The sequence below is a fragment of the Triticum aestivum genome, chromosome 5B (genome assembly GCF_018294505.1).
Source record: "Triticum aestivum cultivar Chinese Spring chromosome 5B, IWGSC CS RefSeq v2.1, whole genome shotgun sequence".
In the NCBI taxonomy this organism is placed as follows: Eukaryota; Viridiplantae; Streptophyta; class Magnoliopsida; order Poales; family Poaceae; genus Triticum; species Triticum aestivum.
In genome coordinates, this window is record NC_057807.1 from 60,680,056 (window position 1) to 60,697,675 (window position 17,620).

Sequence of the window (17,620 nt, forward strand, 5' to 3'; positions counted from 1 at the left end):
GACAGCTTTCATCACTCCCTTTGGAGCCTTCTGATATGTTTCTATGCCCTTTGGGCTCAAGAGTGCTCAGGCAACTTATCAGCGTTGTGTGCAAAATTGTCTTCACACGCAGATTGGGCGTAATGTTCATGCCTATGTGGATGACATTGTGGTGAAATCCAGGGAAAAGGAGACATTGATAGCTGATCTCAAGGAGACGTTTGACAACCTCTGGGTTTACAAGATGATGCTTAACCCGGATAAATGTGTCTTTGGTGTTTCGGCAGGCAAGCTGCTTGGTTTTCTTGTGTCTAACAGGGGCATTGAGGCTAATCCAGAAAAGATCAAGGCAATCACATCCTTGGCTAAACCGACATGTATCAATGATGTTCAGCGTCTCGCAGGCCGGATTGCGGCCCTCAGCCAGTTTATCAGTCGTCTGGGTGAGAAGGCCATTCCCTTGTATCATATGCTGAAGAAGACGGATGATTTCGTCTGGAGTGATGCGGCCAATGCGGCCTTTGAGGAGTTAAAACGGCAGTTGATTGAACCGCCAGTTCTCGCAGCCCCAGTTGATCATGAGCCTTTACTATTATATGTGGCTGCTAATGCCCGAGCGGTCAGTGTGGCAATTGTGGTAGAGCGTAAAGAGGCTGGGAAGGAGTATCCGGTTCAACGACCAGTATACTACATCAGTGAAGTTCTGATCGAATCAAAGCAACGCTATCCGCATTGGAAGAAGTTGGTGTATGGGGTTTTTATGGCCAGCCGAAAGCTAAAGCAATATTTTCAAGGTCACCCCATCACAGTGGTTAGTGCTGCTCCCTTGGGCGATATCGTCCAAAACAGAGAAGCAACTGGCCGGGTTGCAAAGTGGGCAATTGATCTTGGTCCACATGGTTTGAAATATGTACCTCGAACAGCCATCAAGTCTCAGGATCTTGTGGACTTTATCAATGACTGGACCGAGTTACAAGCACCGGAAGAGAAGCCGGATAATACGTACTGGACTATTCATTTCGATGGATCATGACAGTTGGAAGGCTCGGGGGCTGGAGTTGTCCTTACTTCCCCCCGAGGTGATAAAATTTGCTATGTCCTCCGCTTGATGTTTCCTTGTATTAACAATGCAGCTGAGTATGAAGCTCTACTTCATGGTCTCCGTGTGGCTAAAGAGATGAACTTAACTCGAGTTCGTTGTTTCGGAGATTCTGATCTGGTGGCTCAGCAAGTTTCTGGTACTTGGGATTCTAAGGATCCACTCATGGCGGCTTACAGGCATGAGGTAGATATTGTGGCGGGTCACTTCAAAGGTTACCAGGTTGAGCATATTGATCGGCGCAAAAACGAAGCGGCAGACGCTTTGAGCCGACTCGGATCTCAGCGTAAACCGGTACCTCCTAACACCTTTTTAGATATCTTGCGTAACCCGTCTATTAAATTGCCAACAGAAGAGGATCTGGCTGTTCCTGATCCAGAGGCGCAGCTGGTGGCCGCTTTACACGTTGTGCCAGATTGGGCGGTTCCATATCTGGCATATATGAGCTGGGGTGAGCTACCAAATGATCAAGTCCTGGCCCGACAGATAGTCCGGCACTCTAAGTCCATGGTTGTTCACAATGGCGAGTTGCACCGCTGTAGCGTTTCAGGCGTATTTCAGCGTTGTGTTTCTCCGGAGGAAGGCCAAGCGATCCTCCGGGAAATTCATGAAGGGGATTGTGGCCATCATGCCGGTTCAAAGTCCCTGGTGGCAAAAGCTTTTCGTCACGGGTTTTACTGGTTGATAGCTCATGCTGATGCGGAGGATCTGGTAAAGCGATGTGATGCTTGTCAAAAAATTTCACGCAGAGCTCATGTTCCAGCTCAGGAGCTACGGATGATTCCCATCACTTGGCCTTTTGCTACTTGGGGGCTTGATATGGTGGGACCCTTTAAATGTTCCCGGGACAAGAAGACCCACTTGTTGGTGGCAGTTGATAAATTCACCAAATGGGTTGAAGCGAAGCCTGTTAGCAACTGTGATGCAGCTACGGCGGTTCAATTTCTCAAAAAGATTATTTTCCGTTTTGGCTACTCACATAGCATTATCACGGATAATGGTACTAACCTCTCCAAAGGTGAGATGGAGGATTTCTGTCAGAGAGAGCACATCCGGCTTGACCTAGCATCTGTGGCGCACCCTCAATCCAACGGTCAAGCAGAGCGAGCTAATCAAGAAATCTTAAAGGGTCTTAAACCCCGGCTCATGATTCCCTTGAAGCGGACGCCGGGTTGTTGGGTGGAAGAGTTACCTTCTGTGTTGTGGAGCATCAACACCACCCCCAATCGATCAGCATGATACACGCCTTTCTTTATGGTCTACGGGGCAGAGGCGGTTCTCCCAAGTGATATACGTCATGATTCGCCCTGGGTTGCTAATTACGTTGAAGCGGACAACGAGCAAGCCCGCCAAGAGGCACTGAATTTGCTAGATGAGAAGCGGGATATGGCTTTGGCACGCTCGGCGGTTTATCAACAAGACATGCGGCGTTATCACAGCCGTCGGGTTAGGACAAGAGCCTTTCAAGAAGGTGACTTGGTGCTCCGGCTTATCCAGGATCAGACCGGCATACACAAATTATCCCCGCCTTGGGAAGGACCCTTTGTGGTCAGCAAGAATCTGCACAACGGATCATACTACCTCATTGACGTTCAAGATGACTCACGCAAATCTGAGGAGGAGACTCGGCGGCCCTGGAACATAGCTCTCCTCCGGCCTTACTACACTTGAGCCACAGGCTCTTTTTTATGTACATATTTTGACAATGTATATATTATCATCAATAAATAAATTAGCATCCTTGCTTTAAAGCGGGGCCTCTGCTGTTTTTTCTCAAACATTCTTTGAGCTACATGGGGGCTTCAGCTGACAAAGCAGAAGTACTACCCGTTAAACCGGCTATCACGCCACAAAGCTTGGGAGCTTCACACCCAAAGGGCCAAAGAGAGTTTCGATGCTATGCACAACTCAAACATAGGCACCCAATGAGCACAGCTCATCACAAAGCTTGGGAGCTTCACACCCACAGGGCCAAAGAGAGTTTCGATGCTATGCACAACTCAAACATAGGCACCTAATGAGCACAGCTCATCACGTTACTTGGGGGCTCCTTGGTCCAATACCAAGAAGTCTGAATGGACCCTTGTAGCCGGGTATCGACCCACGGCTTGGAAGCCTGGTACATTTACCTAAAACCCCGGGTTAACGTGCCTTCATCAAGTAAGACACTCCTATCCAGGTCATCCTGGCACGGCCCTCCGAACGTTTGACAGTTACTCTCCTTGAGACCCTGCACTTGTCAAAGTTAAAACGGTGATTGGTTAGTTGGAGGTCCATCTTAAAAGGCTTTGTTAAATGGTTCAACTCAGTGGCCTGGCAGCCCACAAAAAGCCTCGCATTTGGGCCTGGCAGCCCCCAAAAAGCCTCGACTACACGGTTTTCATTTGAGTTTTGGCTCCATTTTATGTTAAACTGATTTTTCCTGGCTTGGTCTGTCATCTTCTTCGCCCGGTATTCCTTAAACCGGCTTGGTTTGCGACTACACGTTGACAGACCTTCATTTTAAAACCGGAGTTTCTTAACCCGGCTTGGCGTTGACTTCCTGTCAATAGCCCGGATCATCTGGCGTGAATCATCACCCGGTATGACTTAATCTACGACATCAGAAAATGATGGAGATACAAATAATTCAGGTTTGGGTTTTTTCACCCTTATCGCAATTCAAGTTGGCCAGCCAGCTAACCAGGGATCTTATATTACCGGTATGTATAATTTCATATCTTTATGATTTGATTATCAATCCGGCCTATTTTGGGCATTATGACCCATCCGGCGGTAAACCGCCAGGACCCTTTGTCTTTTCATGAATACAGGAATTGCATATTATGATACTTGGAACAAAATTGACATTGATATGGCGGATCCACACAAAATATCTCTTGCACGATGGCAGCAGATCATCATAAGTTTTTTGCTATCCTGTTACATGGCACTCCAAGGCCCAAAATATGGAATTATTCATGGTTTGTTCTTGATATATTAACTGCCTTGACGGATTAAGCTTCATCACCGGGTTGATGCGAGGTAGATGGGTCATCCGGCGTCGGTTCAGCCTCCTCCTCATCCAATGACTGGAAGTCATTGGTGGTCCAGTCAATCCGGGTCAAGGCCTGAAAGACATCCTCTTCACTTATAAGCTCAGCCGGATCAATGTCAGGGGCGTAAGTGTGCTTACGGATTGGTGGAATGAGGTTCTGCACTTCAGGAATAACAGCTTCAACCCGTTTGTTGTTTGCATCATAGAAAGATCGGTGAACCGTTAGATTTGCCTCTTCTGCTAGTTGACTCGCCAAAGGACGCATCTCCCTTGTTATCCGTTTGAGGGCGTCATTGTCAAATTCTTCGCCATTCTCTTGTGCACTAGGGAAGCCTTTGGATATATCAGCCGGATCAAGATCAGCTATCCATGCCTTGGCTCGAGTCAGCGCCAGCAAAGCGCCTGCCCGAGCAGCGGATCGCTTTAGTTCTTCTATTTGCGCTGGCATCATTGAGAGACGATCCAGTGTATCTTTGATAAGTGTTGGTGCTGCATTATCATATGAAGTTGCGCATATAACCTGTTGAGCGCCGGTATACAGCTGTTCAATCAGTGTATATGCCGCTTTAAGCTTCTTCCGCATGTCAGAACCTAGGTGAGCGATGTGACTCCCTATATCGGTTCAGGAAATACATGTTAAAACGATGGAATTTCAAAGGGATACAACTTTTGGCAGCCACTACTTACCAAATATGGCAGAGGTCATGGCATTGATTTGGCGCTTCAGTCCAGACAATTCTTCTGCCACCGGTTCAAGAGCCGCTTCAGCAGTTTCCGCCCGCTTCACCAGTCCGGCCTTCTCGATGTCCCAGTTAGCCCGTTCAGACTTAAACCATTCTTTAAGCTGCTCCATGGTGGTCAAGGCGGTTTTCAGCTCCTCCTTGGCCTTGGTGGTTTCTGTTTGTTGGGTGTCAAGATTTGCTCGAAGATCAGCAATTTGCGAGATTTGTTGATTTATTTCACTCTGCAACAGTAAGAGAGCATGTTAATATCTTTTCAAAGTCCCAAGCATATAACCAGTTGTACACTCGGCACTTGGGGGCTAATGCGGATCATTTTTTATGCGGGTATTTGAAGTCCCAAGGATTAATACAAGTTTTAATCCTGGCACTTGGGGGCTAATGTGTGTTTGATCAGACAAAGGAAATTTCACAAGTTACCGCATGAAGTATATGAAGTCCCGGTTTGACATTTTCAAGACAAACCGGCCCTTGGGGGCTACAATGCACTGAAGGTACAGAACAAGAAGCAATAATGTTTACCTCATAGCGCTCCTTCATCAGATTTACTAAACCGGCTTCAAAGTCGCGGCTTGTATACAGCCGGTTCAGAAAGCCGGAATGAAGATCTTGAGCAGTGAGATCGGTATAAGCAGACAAATCAGTCTTCCCTTTCCCCTTGTTCATGGCAGCAAATTCATCCTTAGCAGTGTGTTTTGACAGAACAACCGGATTACCAGGGGCGTTATATGCAGTGCCTGTAACAACAACGTCGTCATCCTTGGCCGCCTGGAAGAATCAATATTCTGAACTGGACTTGGTACTCTCGTGGAAGGGCTTGGCGGTTTGATAATTGGACTTGGCGGATCAGCAATTGAGTCTCGTTGTTCCATTGCTGGGCTTGGTGGAGCAGGAGAATGTGAAGTGTCAGCTTCTGCAGTCGGTTCAACTTCTGGCGGATTAGCATTACCATCTTGATTCAGCCTAGCAGAGTTGTCCATGGCAACTTCTGGGTGTTCGTCATGATGCTCGGGCGTCTTTTCCGGATCAACTTCAATAGCAGGGCCGCTGGTCTTGGCCTTCTTGCTTAATCAAGCTTTGGCGCTATAACATCAAAAGGTTAGAGTATGATAAACCGACAAATAAAGTTATAAATCAGGTAACACTTACCCAGCGACAACTTTGAGAGGAGGCAATTGGGTGGTTGACGAACCGCCAGACGAGCTGGAAGAAGCCTGGTAATTCGGGTCAGACGGATTGAGAGGGCATCGGAAGAAACCTTTTAAAGGATGTTGTTTTTCAGGAGAATAAATCACCTCTGGACGGCGTTTCCGGGTGGGTGTATCAGCTAAACCGGATGAAGTAATTTTTTGACCACTATGCCGGGTTGTGCGACGTTCTTCCACTTGCCGTTTCTTCAAAGAAAATTTTGGATCCAAATGAGCAAGGGGGTGAGATTGTTTTACTTTCCGGACTGTACGGCGAATTCTTTGAACCGGCACAGGATCTGAGTCGGAAGAAAGAAGAATTACCTCAACATGATCTGCATGGCTGGCCTCAGCGTCATCCTGAAGAGGGTCATTGTCAATAAGATATACGAAAAAAGGAGCCAAGTGAGTCAAGTTCTACCTCAGCCTCTGATTCTTCCTTCTCCGGCGGATCAGAAGATTCGGCGGTTTTCTTCTTTCCAGGCTTCTTGGTGCCTTGGTTTTTACACGAGGAGCACGGGCCGGTTTAGTCCATTTCCAGAAAGAGATGTTGGCCTGAGAATAAGGCAGAGAAAGGTTAAATAGATAGTCAATATGGGAGTAAATCAGTAAAGTATGTACATGAACTTACCGACGGCGGTTTATTGGAGACGTAAAATGGAGCCAAGCCGGTTTGGCTACATGCAGAGACCGGTTCATCAAGCATCTTCTTTACACATTCGATGATTTCAAGGTCGGTCATTACTACTTCATGATATCGTTGAGGGTCTTTTACATTGCCGGTATACTCATGCATCAATCCGGGGCAGCGGCTCAAAGGCAGAATGCCCCACGAAACCCAGCAGCGGACAAGATCAATGCCAGTTAAACCGTTGGCCATCAGAGCCCGGAGCTTGGCGAGTTGAGGAGCAAAATTCTTCTGTTCTGCGGCGGTTAAACGCGGAGGCAGTGGATGGCCATTGCTAAGCCGATGAGGGCGGTAGCCCGGCAAGGGATTTTCTCCATTAGGAGCAGTGTTCCGGCAGTAAAACCAGGTCTAGTTCCAATCTTTAGGATGGCTATGATGTTTGGCATGAGGGAAATCAACTTCTTTCCTTTTTTGAATGGACATGCCACCAAGCTCTGTGTTGGGGCCATCTGAGAATTTTGTGCGGCGGTTCAGATGAAAGAAATCCCGGAATAACTCCACGGTTGGCTCTTCTTGAAGATAGACTTCGCAGAATACTTGAAAGTTGCATATATTTGACACGGAGTTCGGACCAATATCTTGCGGGTGGAGTTGGAAGCTTGCGAGGACATCCCGGAAAAATTTTGATCTGGGCGGACTGAATCCCCGGTCTAAGTGTTGCATAAAAACAATCACCTCTCCTTCTTGAGGTTCAGGTGGACATTCCGATTTCGGAACTCGCCAGTGGAGAGCCCTCTTTGAGGCTAAGGCACCAGTGGTGACATAACCATTGATCTTTGTCTCTGTAATACGGGATGGAACCCAGTTGCAAGCAGAAAATTGCTTCGACATTCCGGAAAGAGAAACTGAAAATAAAAGTGCCGGTCTAAGGTATCTAATTCAGTGTTAAACCGGAGAAGAATGTTGTGGAAGTTCAGTTGGCGGTTTAAGAGAGGGCTAATGCTATATGGCGGATTGACTATTAAGGAGTTAAACCGCCTGTAGGCAGAATGGCCAGAATTCGAAATTTCTGCTATGTATTGATAGAAACAGGTTTCACACAATGGTCAAATTTATTTGGATCTACCAACATCTGTAAAGCAATTTTTATTTGAGTCCTAAAGGAGCTAAATAGGGCAGGGAAGGCCATGTACTCTATAGAGCTAAAAGAACGATCTGCTAGCATTAAAAATGGACGAAGGGTACCTACCGCATGAGATCTACACTATTACTGGGTCAAAAACTGTCGCGACAGATGGAAGAACAAAGGAAGATGAAGAACTGTGCGGAAGAACTCGGGAACCCTAGAAACAGATCTAAAGACGAAGGAGAAAGGAAGCTTACCACTGCAGATCTACTGCGGAAGAAGGATGACGAAAATCTGGTCCGTTTCAGGTTGATGCAGCGGCCTTTGTTGATGCATATCTCGAAGGTCGCGGATGGCGGCAGAGCTCCAGAGCTTGGGCGTCGCGAGGAAGAAGAAGGCAAAAGGGGAAAAGAGAGAAGGGCCCTCGGACCTTATTTATAGAGGAGAGAGTAAAACGGCAGGCGCGGGAATCAAGGAGCCTGAAACGGCAGGATAAGTGCGCATGTCGCCTCGATTTTTGGGATAACCATTAAGTGAAGGAAATCTTTTTTAATTATTGTTTACAGAGATGATGTCATGATGGACCATTGCTACGTTCAGAGGATGACGTCACGGCGGTTTACAAAGTTTCAGGAGAAGACAATATGGCGGTTTACGAAAGTACAAGAAGATGCCTACAAGGGATATTTGAAGTATTGAAGATTGACATGAACAAATTCAAATCAATCTGGGGCCTAATGTGGAGGATATAGCTACTGGGTATAAACCGGCCAGGAGGGTCCGGTTCACCCTTGATTATGTTAAAGCCCATGAAGATCCAGAAGATGGCGCTTTACTAAAGAAGCATAGAAGCCCGAAGCCCAAAGGCGGATTAGGGCCCAGAGTGGTAAACCGCCATGACTATGTAAACTTGTATTATAAGTTAGGAAAGGAGAGACCGAGCCAGACACTTTGTATGAGTCGGCCTCGGGACTCTGTAACCCGGTCGGGCGTCAACCTGTGTATATAAAGGGGCGACCCGGCGGCGGTTTAGGGACAACAGACAACAACTCGAGACTCAAGCAAGCGTATTCCGCTCCCTGATCATCGAAACCCAATCAATCCCATCACAAACTAGACGTAGGCTTTTACCTTCATCGAAGGGGCCAAACTAGTATAACTCCCATGTCCCTTGTCCGGTTTAACCCCTTCAAGCTAACCCATTGCGATGGCTCCATGACTAAGTCCCTTCACGAGGACATCTAACGTGATAATTCCACGACAAGCATGGTGCTTCCTCAAAATTTTCAATAATCTTTATTCTTCTTGTTTTGAAAGGTTAGCACTAATAATAACAGGATATATCTTTTTCTCACCAAGATAAGCATATTTCAAAGTGTCAGACAATTGTTTTAATTCAACATGGGATCACCCTTAGGTGGAGGAGGACCTCCTAGAGTTTGAATAGGCAAATTATGTTTGAGTAGAGGTTGTTGTTCAAAGAAAATTTTATCTATATCATTTCTTCCATGCATATGCATATCATTTTCATGGTCTAGCCAATATTGTTCTAGTGGATCAGTAGGAGGCACATCAATAGAAGCAAGATCAATTATTTCATCATTACTAGGCAATTCTTTCTTATGAAGTTGTCTATTAAATTTGGAAAAATTAAATTCATGAGACTTGAGGGAGTCCCGGACTAGGGGGTGTCCGGATAGCCGAACTATCATCATCGGCCGGACTCCAAGACTATGAAGATACAAGATTGAAGACTTCGTCCCGTGTCCGGATGGGACTTTCCTTGGCGTGGAAGGCAAGCTTGGCGATACGGATATGTAGATCTCCTACCTTTGTAACCGACTCTGTGTAACCCTAGCCCTCTCCGGTGTCTATATAAACCGGATGGCCTTAGTCCATAGGAAGAACAACAATCATACCATAGGCTAGCTTCTAGGGTTTAGCCTCCTTGATCTCGTGGTAGATCCACTCTTGTAACCCACATCATCAATATTAATCAAGCAGGACGTAGGGTTTTACCTCCATCAAGAGGGCCCGAACCTGGGTAAAAACATCGTGTCCCTCGTCTCCTGTTACCATCCGCCTAGACGCACAGATCGGGACCCCCTACCCGAGATCCGCCGGTTTTGACACCGACATTGGTGCTTTCATTGAGAGTTCCTCTGTGCCGTCGCGATCAGGAAGGATGCCTTTTCCCGTCTTTAAAGACGGCACCATCGTCAAGAGAGCTTTGGCCACCGGCCAAACTGTCCGGCTAGGTGGTTTTCTTATGACCGCCTGTTCGGCCACCGCTCCGACGATGACCTCTCAGGTCATCAAAAGCGATCTTCAGGTCAGCTCGGAATTCGCCGAGCAGTTAGATCCGATTGAGCTCTCCTCTGTAAACGAGCTCTTGGATCGCATCGCCGCCCTGGGAGTTGCTACAGACTACGATCAGATTGGGCTTAAAACCGATCTGAGAGAGATTAACTCTCCTCAGGCTACCCACCACGTTGTCGTGGTAGAGGAACAATGTGGCAACCCTTCTTCTACGTTGAAAACCAACTATGTCCGGATTCCCGATCCCTCCAAGACGGATTCCCGCGGAGGGACGGACGCTAATCAAATACTGAACTTAGAGTCAGGCATCGGACTAGATTCATCGTAAAGCATCCAGCAAGTCAAGCTTCCAAATCCGGAAACCTCTTGGCCTTTAAGCCTCAGTGGCGGGGTTCCGAACTTGATTCCAGCCGCCCACCCAAACATAAGCGATCTATCTCGAATACGGCAGGAGCCCGATGAAACAGTACATCATTACTGGGCCAGATTCCTCCTAGTTATGAACAGGATAAAGGACTGCTGCGAAGAAAGCGCGATTTCAATTTTCTGCAACAATTGCACGGACAAGGGAATCATGAACGCCATAAGTCATCACGAAGTTACACACTTCGTCGACCTAGCGACCATCGTACAAAAATACTGTGCGGTGGAGAGTGCCAGGAACACCGAAACTAGGTTTTGGGACAGTCCGGCCTTGACTACAACCCTAGCCCGAAGTAAAAGGGTGCGCCATACTCAAGCACCTGGGTTAAAAACCAAAAACCAAAAAACCCCTAAAGGGCATGGAACCGTACTGGAGGGCTGGCTCAACGGACCCTGCAAAATCCACAGTATGGAGGGCGCCACTCCAACACATAGCCTTCGAGCATGTTGGATACTACGGTAGGTGGCCAAAAGTGGCGAAGGCTTTTTAGCCCCGGGCAAACAGCCCAGCAGTACCGGTACGGTATTAACAGTCTTCGAGACTTTCGCATCAAATAACATGCGAAAACGAACAATCCGCGGCCTCGCCGAAGTCTACCAAGTAGCAACAGCAAATCCATGGAGTGACACGGCTATCACCTTCAACGCCAGCGATGAACCTAAATTCCGAACAGCTAGAGCACCAGCCGCACTGGTCCTCGATCCGATAGTGGACGGCTTTCGCCTTACCACGGTACTCATGGATGGCGGCAGCGGATTAAACCTCATCTACGAGGAAACCCTTCAAAAATGGATATTGACTGGAGCCGCATCGAGCGAAGCAGCACAACCTTCAGAGGGATAATCCCTAGTCGAGAAGTACGCTGCACAGGAAAAATCACACTAGATGTAGTGTTCGGCTCACCGGACAATTACAGGTCCGAGGAGGTCACATTCCAAGTGGCCCCATTCGGCAGCGGATATCACGCTTTGTCAGGGCGAGAGGCATTCACAATCTTCCAAGCTATACCCCACTACGGGTACATGAAGCTCAAAATGCCCGGACCCAATGGGATAATCACTCTTGCCAGTGATCCAGATATAGCACTCCGCGCTGAAAATAAGACAGCCGCACTAGCCCTAGAGGCATTGTCCGAAGCCCTAGCGGCAGAGGAACTAACGACGCTGCGCTCCACGATGGATAGGGACGATGTGATCCTCGATAAGAGGTCCAAGTCCACCTCTTTTAAACCAGCAGACGAAATAGTCAAATTTCAGGTCCATCCAACGGACCCCACAAAGACGGCCTCCATTGGGGCACAATTAAGTCCATGTCGAAGCCGCACTACGAGAATTCCTTCGGGAAAATTGGGACATTTTTGCCTGGCACCCTTCAGACATGCCAGGAATCCCACGCAGGCTGGCAGAGCACAGCCTAAACATCCTAAAAGGATTCAAGCCGGTCAAACAAGCTCTTCGGCGATTTTCCGAACCTAAAAGACAGGCAATGGGAGAGGAGCTAGCCAAACTCTTAGAAGCCGGATTCATCATAGATATAAAACATCCGGACTGGCTAGCCAATCTAGTAATGGTACCAAAAAAGGACAAATCCTGGCGCCTCTGCGTCGATTTTAAAGACCTTAACAAGGCCTGTCCAAAGGACCCTTTTCCCCTCCCTCACATCGACCAAATCATCGATGCTACCGCAGGGCACGATTCATTGTGCTTCCTCGACGCATACTCCGGATACCATCAAATCAAGATGGCGGAAAAAGACCAGGCTGCAACAGCATTCATTACTCCATACGGGCCATTCTGATTCAACACAATGCCCTTCGGACTCAAAAACGCCGGTGCAACATATCAGCGCATGATTCAAACATGTCTGGCTATCCAGATAGGCAAAACAGTAGAGGCATACGTAGACGATGTGGTCGTCAAGACCAAACACGTCGAAACTCTAGTAGAAGACTCGAGGATGACATTTGACAACCTCCGAGCATATGACATTAAGCTCAACCCGGAAAAATGTGTTTTTGGCGTACCAGCCGGAAAGCTCTTGGGCTTCATCGTATCCGGTAGAGGAATTGAAGCAAACCCGGCCAAAATCCGAGCTTTGTCACAATTGGATATTCCAAAGGACCTCAAGCAAATACAAAAACTAACCGGATGCGTAGCGGCCTTAAGTCGCTTCATCTCCCGGTTGGGAGAAAAGGCTCTGCCCCTCTACCGCCTCCTCCGGCGCATCGAACATTTCGAATGGACGGATGCTGCCACAGCCGGACTCAAAGAAATAAAGGCCATACTGGCAACAAATCCAGTCCTGGCTGCGCCCAACCTGGGCGAACCTATGTTATTATATATCGCAGCAACACATCAAGTTGTCAGTGCGGTACTCGTCGTCGAGCGAGAGACAGAAGGGCACAGATTCCCTCTTCAAAAACCAGTGTACTACGTATCCACTGTTCTAACGCCATGCAAGTCCCGGTACCCACATTATCAAAAGATAGCGTATGCGGTGTTCATGGCATCCCGGAAGCTGTGACACTACTTTCAAGAGTGTTCCATAACGGTGGCCTCCGAAGTACCTCTCAACGATATTATAAACAATCGCGACGCAACGGGCAGGATTGCAAAATGGGCTATTGAGCTCTTACCATTTGACATAACCTATAAACCACGGTGAGCTATAAAGTCGCAGGTTCTGGCTGACTTTGCCGCCGAATGGACCGAAGCCGAACTCCCTAAAGAGTAGGGCGCATACTCCAATTGGATCATGCATTTCGACGGATCCAAAATGTTGGCTGGCTTGGGGGCTGGTGTCGTCCTGACGTCCCCAACTGGAGACACAATCCAATACGTACTTCAAATAATGTACACGGACTCCAACAACGCAGCCGAATATGAGGCCCTTCTGCATGGCCTCCGGATGGCAATCTCCATGGGCATTCAACGCCTAGAGGTGCGCGGGGATTCAAACCTTGCAATATCCCAAGTAAATGGAGACTTTGATGCCAAAGATCCAAAAATGGCAGCTTACCGCAACGCCGTCCTAAAAATGGCAGCTCGGTTCGAAGGACTCGAATTCCACCATGTAGCCCGGGATAATAACCAGGCAGCAGACGTGTTAGCGCGCATCGGCACGAAACGAGACGCCGTCCCTCCAAACATCTTCCTGGAACGGCTCTTTAAGCCATCCATGTTATGGGAAGAGGAGTCCGGAAATAACAATCCGGAGCCAGCTGCATCACCTAACTCAGACCATTCTGACACAATCGGCGACTCAGCCAATGAAATAACACCTTCAGCTCACGAAATAATGGCAGTAATTGCCCCGTGTACAGAACCATTCCTAGCCTACTTAATTCGGCAGGAACTTCCCGAAGACCAAAATGAGGCCCGCTGCATAGTTCGGCGATCTAAAGCCTACAAGGTCCATGAGGGCGAACTTTATAAGAAAAGCACAACCGGAGTCCTTCAAAGGTGTATCTCCGAAGAGGAGGGGCGGAATCTCCTGGTTGAAATTCACGCCGGACTCGGCGGGCACCACGCTGCAGCCCGGGCCCTTGTAGGCAAGGCCTTCCGTACAGGATTTTATTGGCCGACAGCCCGGGCAGATGCTCAGGACTTAGTCCAACGATGCGTCGGTTGCCAGCTCTTTGCTAATCAGAGCCACATGCCACCCACCGCCCTCAAAACTATTCCCATTACCTGGCCGTTCGCGGTCTGGGGGCTTGACATGGTTGGACCCCTTAAAGAGGGAACCCACAAGCACAAATACTTATTGGTCATGGTGGACAAATTCACCAAATGGATTGAGGCCAAGCCGGTTAAAACGGCAGAATCCGGACCGGTGATAGACTTCATATCCGGGGTAGTACACCGTTTTGGCGTCCCCCACAGCATCATCACTGATAACGGCACGAACTTCACGGCCGACGAGGTTAAACTCTGGTGCAAAAACATGGGCATCAAGCTCGATTACGCTTCAGTCTATCACCCCCAAACTAACGGTCAAGTCGAGCGAGCAAATGGTCTAATCATGAGCGGCATCAAACCCAGACTAGTGCGGTCCCTCAAGGAATCTAACACGCACTGGGTAGAGGAGCTCGACTCCGTACTCTGGGGACTGTGGACCACGCCAAACCAAACTACTGGATTCACACCATTTTTCATGGTATACGGCACAGAGGCAGTTCTGCCCTGCGATATAATTCATCACTCACCTCGTGTGTGCATGTACGAAGAAAGAGAAGCCGAGTTGGATCGGCAGGACAGTTTGGACGCCTTAGAGGAGGAGCGGGACGTGGCAAAGGCTCGTTCCATATTTTGTCAGCAGCAGGCTCGAAGATATCAAAGCAAAGAAGTACGGGCCAAAACTTACAATGTCGGCGAACTCGTTCTACGCCTGCCGGACAAGAAAAAGGACAAACTTAAGCCCAAGTGGGAAGGTCCCTTCATCATCGACCAAGTCCTGACCGGCGGAGCATACCGTCTACGTAAAGCATCTGACAACCGACTCGAGCCGAACCCATGGAACGCAGCCCGTCTCCGAAGATTCTACGCCTAAACACCGGACTCAGAGTTCGTCTCACTCCCCCATCCACCTTTTTATATTTTTTACGGTCTCTTGTCCCCCTCTTTCTTCCCACTTTTTTTTCAATACCTTTTATAGGCTGATTTGCGCTTTGTTCGCACACACGTGATGTGCTCCTAGCACTCATTATACCTGGGGGCTTCTTTACCACAAGCTTATTCATATGGGCTTCACGCCCAATACATGTGTCATACTTCCGCATGGACCTTTTATTCACCATTATATGCATCGATATGACTTAAGTTTTGGCCAAGCTGGGTTGCCTGGCTCCTGCGCTTACCCCTACGTTCCCGATTGTTCGGCTAGGAGGTAAAGGGAGCACCTCTGCGATTGTTACTGCCGGGTCAGCCGGATGTGTACCTCAGACTGGGTAAAGCCGAAAGCTAGCGTTCTTAAGAGAATATTTGGTCGGTGACTTGAAAGATGATTTATTACTTACTTATTTATCTGCCCCCAGATGCTTTTTCTGCTATTTTCACAGTCCGGCATTGCACCTTAGGGCATGCCTCCCAGGGAAAGGAACCCTTAACGGAACTATTCCCCTGGAAGATGTTTCTTACTAACCATGTAATATAACATAACTAGTTGGGCACTTGTCTGATAAAGCAATTATGACCCCGACGCCTTGTCTCCATGCATGCCCCGGTTCTTTTACAACCGTAAGGGTATTCGGACACACTCCGGACTGTTGGGTCCCGAGGTTGAAGCGAAACGGTCTGCAAAGACAAACGATCTACAATCTGGCTAGAAGGCATCTTACATGTCATTTCAAATTACATCGTCAAACCGACTGATTGTACTCCTCCTCAATCCCATCTAACAGGCTGTCTAATTTACAGTCCTGTTGGGAATATTTCGCGGCCAGTTCTACTTGGCTGTACATCAAGCTCACAGGGATCTCCTTCCCATCAGGCCCCGCAGGTCCGACCTCGGCCATGTGGTTTGGGTCAGCCTTCGGGTATCGCGTCTTCACCATGGCCCAGGCCTCCCTGGCGCCCTAACGGCAGGCCGATATCTTCCACAAACGGAGGCGTCGCCGTGCTCCCTGAAGCTTCTCAGCAAGCTCACCAAGGCCCTCGGGTAGGGAGACGGATGGCCATAAAGCCTGAACGACGCCACTCATCGCCTGCCAAACACGTTCGAACAATAGCACCATCTCGGGAAGTTGGTCACACGTTGACCCAGGCATTTCCTCCGCAGGGCGACCTGTGAGCACACCTAAAGACATATTTTTGTCAATCGACTTCCTCGCCGAATTCTTCTTTTCAAAGGAATTTGCTCAAGCACTTACTATAAATGCCGCGATGAAGCCGCTGATTCTCCTTCACGGAGCCAGACAGCTGGGCCCGAACACCCTTCAGCTCTTCTCCTAGTTGGGTGTGGGCATCTTGGAGCTTGTTTCTCTCCTGCTGCACCTTCATAAGCACCCTCTCGCCGGCCTTTAGCTGACGCAGTAGCTGTTGCTTGTCCGGATCTAGTTAGGCGCCCTCTGCAATATTATTATCAGATTCACGCCGCACTTTGTTAATTAATTATCTTTTCAAAGTACGTCTTACCAGTGGGGGTCTCTGTGGCTCCCCCTATGGCGGCTAGTGCGGCCTCAAGTTGGGCCTTGCACTCTTGGAGCTCCTGGGACAGATGTGTATTCTTCTCCGTAAGATCCTGCATAAAAATTGATCCTTAAATCAGTTATTTTAACTATTTTAAGTCTCGGGGGCTACTGGCATATATAACTATTAAAATTACTTACACGTATGTCTTTCACATACTGCTCCGTGGCTCTGGTTAACCCATCTTGAGCGGCACGGAGGTGCGTGTTTCCCGCATCAAAGGCATTTAACGCCTCCGGGGAGAAACACGCGTCACGAAGAACTGTCCGCGACGCCTGTGATTCATGGCGCTCTCCACCTCAGACCGGGTGGCGGACAGCCTGTCGGCATCTTCCGTCGGAGGAGCGTCCGACTCATGCCTTGTATTCGCCTCCCCTCCCGGGCCATGCGTTGGAGCATGGCTGGCGGAGGCTTGATTGGGAACCTCTCCGGACACTGTCCGGCGAGCGCTCTTTCTGGAAAAGTTATGAGCATTAATATACCTCCTGGGAATCCTTCCCTTAAAAATAGCGGTGCTCCGTACCGTTGCGGCGACGTTTTAGTTCGCGTCGCACTCCTCTTCTGCCTGCTGGGCCGGACTGACCCTAGTTGGCCGGCCACCGCAGGTTCGGCTTCCCGCCTTAAAGGCACCTCCTGCGATGCACCGTCAGTATAGGATGGTCAGAATTGAGCACGGATTAAATGATGGTGTCAAGACCTCGGTCGTAGTCACCTGGGAGGCCGGAAACAAACCAGGGTAGTCAGCCATAATGGCGACTAAAGCATTGTCTATGCTGAGCTGGTGGAACACCCCGTCGATCAGTTCCATTGCTAAGTCCGGATCCTCTTTGGAGGTCGGATCAAGGGATCGTTCCGGATCCTCAGGCTGTGGAGTTAGGCTTCGTATGCCTTCCACA